The sequence below is a fragment of the Suricata suricatta genome, chromosome 4, assembly GCF_006229205.1.
Source record: "Suricata suricatta isolate VVHF042 chromosome 4, meerkat_22Aug2017_6uvM2_HiC, whole genome shotgun sequence".
Taxonomy (NCBI): Eukaryota; Metazoa; Chordata; class Mammalia; order Carnivora; family Herpestidae; genus Suricata; species Suricata suricatta.
This window is the reverse complement of record NC_043703.1, coordinates 19,062,741-19,068,880: the sequence shown is the minus strand read 5'-3', so window position 1 is coordinate 19,068,880 and position 6,140 is coordinate 19,062,741.

Genomic DNA, 6,140 nt, shown 5'->3' with positions numbered 1-6,140 from the left:
TAGAAAGAATCGTGGTATAGCCACTCTATTAGTTTTAATGACATGGAAATATAGAGTAGTGGGTAAGCGTTCCAAGTCTTGAGATGTACTGTGTGACTACAGTCAATCCATTTCGGGTGCTTACCAGAAATTTCTGAACTGGGGTAAATTACTTATGCTTTCTTCCTAATTTTCCCATTGTGAATTAGAGGTTATAGTACGTACATCACAGGTGATTTGAAAACTAAATGAACTAAGATGTCTGAATTAATTATAAAGGTGTCTAGCATGAAAAAGTCATGCTATAAGAGATGGTTATTATTAGGGAAACATCCATCTTTATTTACAAGTATTTCAGTGATGCTAAGCAAGAAAATATGCTGGTAGAGATGAAGGATACAGACAGAACTAATAAATATATAATGTCTTATAATATGCCCAATCCCTCTTAATACAAGGATAAGATTTACTACATAGGCATATATATATATCAAGCCACAGAAATAATGTCTATCCATCCAAATCTGTGTACTCTTTTATACTAGTGAAATATCAGATCAGTAGTTTTAATGTGATTCTCATAGAATTTTTCCACACTGTCCATAGTTTATTCATACATTGTTTCCAGTATATTAATGTCTAGTATTTCCTCTTTCGTATTTTGTATGTCCTGGAATATTGTTATGTACTGGTAAAACCTAGAAGTTTTCTTTTTGATTTCTTTAAGGTATTATTAATTTTTAAGCAAAATTTTAGCTTTTACCAAATATGATGTTAAGTTGTGAGACTTCTCTACATTTGTGGTTAGTGGCCATATGCAAATTATTTTGTTAGATAAAATGGAGAAAACACTACATATAGAATAATCAAGTAAAAACAGTACATTTATGAAGAGTAAATAATGTGATGTCTCCTAAACTTAGGTTCTAAGCTCTACATCTACCTTTTATTAGTTATGTAAATATAGCCAATCACCTAAAAAAAAACTCCATCAGTACAATTGTGATAAATAGGCCTAAAAATTTTTCACAAAAATGAGAAATAATGATTTTAAAGTAGTGTATACAAAATGATACAAAACTAACAGAAATTTGCTTAGTAACAATACCAACAAAATAATAGATATTTATGATTATATAGAGTTTGAATACTTTTTGGCAGTTATATTACGTTTCTGAAGTTAAACAGTCAACAAACTATTATTAAATTCTCAAATAGTATATTAGTGTCTTGGGAAGACCAGACTTAACTTATCATCTAAAACTTTAAAAATATATCATAAGACTCCGTTCTCGTTCTATGCATGGACGCCTTCACCATGTCAGGTCTTCCTTTGCAAATGAACTAATCACTGGAGCCAAAGGAATGAAATTCTTCAACTGGCAAATTCAGGGTCACATTAGCTGTCATTTGTTCTAATAGAAAGAAGTAGGTTAAGCCTCAACTCCTAACCTGTAAAAAATGCATTTGCTATAGTAAAAAGAAGTTCTGTTACTAAGAATAGTGACAATAACTTTGATTAAAAAATACATTATTTCCAATTTATGGAAGATTTTAGATAAAGTAAACAGTTATTTGGTAACTCATGAAAATACTGTTATTACTTGCAAATAGCTATTTGTTATAGAACTTGTTTGCTGAAGCAGGCGGAGAAAGCTATAGATTTATGTGTACATGAAACATTTTTTTATCTCAATGTACTGTGTTTGTCAAGGAGCTGAAGGGAAGCATCAGAACATTGCAACATTGCAAACTAAGAACAAAAGGGATAGAAAGAGTCCGATATTTAGAACTTTAAGTGTCAGAGGAGACAACTTTCTCATCTTTCTCATCACCAACTAGTTATAAATAAAACTGAGAAAACCTTTGATCAGTAAAAACAGATTATAACCTATCCTTGAGATGAGTATCAAATTAAAGGATGATCAATATACTTGATATCAAAAGCTTTAAGATGCCTCAGAGTAAAAGTCCAGCTAAGTGTTTGAAATCAAGGAAATCTTTCAATTGGATAAAACTGCAGTAAAAAGAGGTGAAATTTATCTACAGGCTATACCACAAAGTCTGATAAACTGAAAGTACTCTCAATTAATTTGAGAAGGGATAAAAATTATTAGTTTAAATTGACAGTTCTGGGGTTCCTGGGTGGCTCAGTCGGTTAAGTGTTGGCATCTGACTTCCTCTCAGGTCATGATCTCATGGTTGGTGAGTTCAAGGCCCACGTCGGGCTCGTGGCTGACAGCTCAGAGCCTGGAGCCTGCTTCCGATTCTATGTATCCTTCTCTCTCTGCCTCTCCCTGGTTCGCATTCTGTCTTTCTCTTTCTCTCAAAAATAAATAAACATTAAAAAACATTTAAATTGATGGCTCCAGGTAGGTGTAAATCTAACATTCAAAGATAGGCAGTCTAAACAACATGTATCCTTGTAAAACTTCAAAAGAAAGACATATGACAACACGCTATCAGGAAAACAAATGAGAACTGTATTATATCTAATTTCTTATCAACAATACCAACTGACCAAAGAAAATAAGATAACAGTGACAAAACTGTGAGTGAAGGAAACTTTGGGTCTACAATTATTATTCCATCAAAATATCCACCAAATGTAGTTTTCACATATACAAAGATTCAGAAAGTTTACTTTTTTTATAATATTCCTCAATGAAAAATTCACATGAGAATACATCCTGGTAGGAAAAAAAAAAAAAAAGAAAACATGACATCCAAAAAGTGGTATCTATTCCAGAGTAGAATAAAAATTAAGAATAAAAAATAAAAAACCAAATGTGACCTAATCTATAGATGCCAAGCACTGGGAGATTTCAACCAGAGAAGTTTTTTTTTTTTTTAAGTATATTTATTTATTTTGAGAGAGAAAGTAAGCACAAGTCAGGGAGAAGCAGAGAGAAAAAGAGAGAGAATGCCATGCAGCCTCCACACAGTGCGGAGCCTGATGCGAGCGAGGCTCCATCCCACAAACCCTAAGATCATGACCTGAACCAAAGTCAGACGCTTGCCTGACTGAGTCACCTAGGCACCGCTCAACCAGACAAATTCAGATGGCCATTTGTGGACAGAAAGCACACAAAACCTATTCTACTCAGGTGTGACTGCCTAGAAGATGGTGCCAGGAAGGCCGTTTCAGCAGGAGTCCAAAGGATATAGAAAAAAGAGAGTTGCAGAGGAAATAAACCATGAACATCTTAGAAATATTCAAGACACTGCCTTACTTTCTTAATGTGAGGAGAATAAAGATTTTCATACTTCATTAAAAAAAATTTTTTTAAGGGGGGTGTCTGGGAGGCTCAGTCGGTTAAGCATCCAACCCCAGCTCGAGTCATGATCTCATGGTTTGTGAGTTTGAACCCCATGTCAGGCTCTGTGCCGAAAGCTCAGAGCCTGGAGCCTCTCTTCCGATTCTGTGTCTCCCTCTCTCTCTGACCATCCCATGCTCACACTGTCTCTCTCTCTTTCTCAAAAATAAATAAAACATTAAAACATTTAAAAAATTTTTTCATACTAAAAACATTTAAAATAGGCAACAAAATAAATGTATATACTATATTGATATACTTTTATGAGGTCAGGGACACTGTATTTTTCACCCTGTAGTGATCAAAAAATCTTCCTAATTAAATGTTGTGTACTTTATCTGTGAATGAATGAATATATAAATGAGTTAATAAGGGTCAATTATTTTAGAAATTTATTCTCTCATTCTGATCAATAGTCCTTCAAGGTAATTTAAGCAGGTCAGCAATTAAGAATAGACAGAGAAATAATTCACCAGTTTTCATATATTTGAAATAATATGAGAGATAATGCTAAATGAAGTTAAAACATTAATAATTTTGAAATCTAACATAGTTTGTTACTAAAAATATATCAGAACTTTACATAGAATTTAAAATGCATGATTATATATAATCATTTATTGGCAAAACTAAAAGCTATAAAACTTTTGGGGTCCCTGGTGGCTCAATTTCTGATATTAAGTTTCTGACATTTGGTTTCCACTCAGGTCATGATCTCACAGTTCCTGGGATCGAGCCCACATCAAATTTTATGCTGGCCATGTGAAGCCTACTTGGGATTCTCCGTCTCCCTCTCTCTGCCCCTTCCTCACTAATGCTGTCTCTCTCCGTCTCTCAAAATAAATAAACTAAAAAAATTTTTTTTAACTATAGAACTTTAGAGACAGTAAAAGTTAATCTGACAGTTCAGTTATAATTCTATAAGGTAAAGAGCCTTTACAAAGCAATTAATGTACATATCCCATTAAAGGGTCTTGTAAAAGTGAACTAAATCAATTAATTCATGAAAAAACTTATAATTAAACCAAAACAACCTCATGGAATGTTATTAATAATGTGTGATTAATTTTTGCTTTCTAAATTTAAAATATTGGTCATAAATGTGTGTTTAATATGAAATTTTAACACAATGTTATCACAATGTACTTTTTTAAATTTTCTTAACATTTATTCTTTTTTGAAAGATAGAAACAGAATGAGTGGGGTAGGGGTAGAAAGAGAGGGATACACAGAATTCAAAGCAGGCTCCAGGCTCTGAACTGTCAGCACAGAGCCCAACACAGGTGTCAAACCTGAAGACCACGAGATTATGACCTGAGCTGAAATTGGCCACTTAACCAACTGAGCCACCCAGTGCCCCAAAATGTATTTTGTTTTCTAAATAGTTTTCTTTTTGTTGCAATAGTAAATGGAATAACTTTCTTCTCTTTCTGCTATTTCATTATTAATGTGTAGAAATGCTACAATTTCTGGGTAGTTCATACCCTGCAACTTTACTGAATTCATTTATTACTTCTAGCAGTTTTCTAATGGAGTCTTTAGGCTTTTCTATGTATAATATAATGTCATCTGTACATAGTGAAGGTTTAACTTCTTCCTTATCATTATGGATGCTTCTTATTTCTTTTTCTCATCTGATTGTCATGGTTATGACCTCCATAGCGATGTTGAATAAAAGTGGTGAGAGTAGACATGCCTGTCTCGTTCCTGACCTTAGAGTAAAAGCTCTCAGTTGTCACCATTAAGTATGATGTTAGTTGTGGGATTTTTACATATGGCACCTTTATTATATTGAAGCATGTTCCCTCTAAACTTCCTTTGCTGAGAGCTTTTATGATAAACAGATGTGTTTTGTCAAATGCATTTTCTGCATTTATTGAGATAATTATATGATTTTTATCCTTTGCTTCATTGATATGGTATATCATCTTGATTGATTTGCAAATACTGAACCACCCTTACATCCAGGAATAAATACCACTTGATCATGGTGAATGATTCTTTTAAGGTATTGTTGAATGCAAATGGTATATTGATGAAGAGTTAATATCCAAAATATATAAAGAACTTTAACAGCTCAACACCAAAACCACAAATAATCCAATTAAAAAATGGCCAGAAGACCTGAATATACATTTTTCCCAAAAAAGACAAACAATGACCAACAGACACATAAAAAGATGCTCAATATCATTAATATCAGGGAAATGCAAACAAAACCACAATGAGATATCACCTCATCCTTGTAAGAATGGCTAAAATAAAAAACACACAAGAAATAAAATGTGTTGGAGAGAACGTGGAGAAAAAGGAACCCTCATGCACTGTTGATGGAAATGTAAACTGATACAGCCACTGTGCAAAATAATGTGGAGGTTGCTCAAAAAATTTATATATATATATATATATATATATATATATATATATATATAAATGGACTGTTATACAGCCACAAAGAAAAAAGAATAAGATCTTGCCATATGCCATGACATGGGTAGATCAAGGAGGATTATAGTAAATGAAATAAGTCAGACTGAGAAAGACAAGTACCACATGACTACACTCATATGTGGAATCTAAAACACAAAACAAATGAATAAACAAACAAGAGAAAAACAGAATTAGACATATAATTACAGAAAACAAACTGATAGTTGCAGGGAAGGAGGGAGGAGGTTGGGGGGATAGGCGAAATGGGTGAAGGGGAGAGGGTGAAGGGGAGAGGGAGATACAAGCTTCCAGTTATGGAATAAATAAGTCATGGGAATAGAAGGCACAGTATAGGGAATACTGTCAATGATACTGTGATAACATCGTATGCTGTCAGATGGTAACTACTCTTGC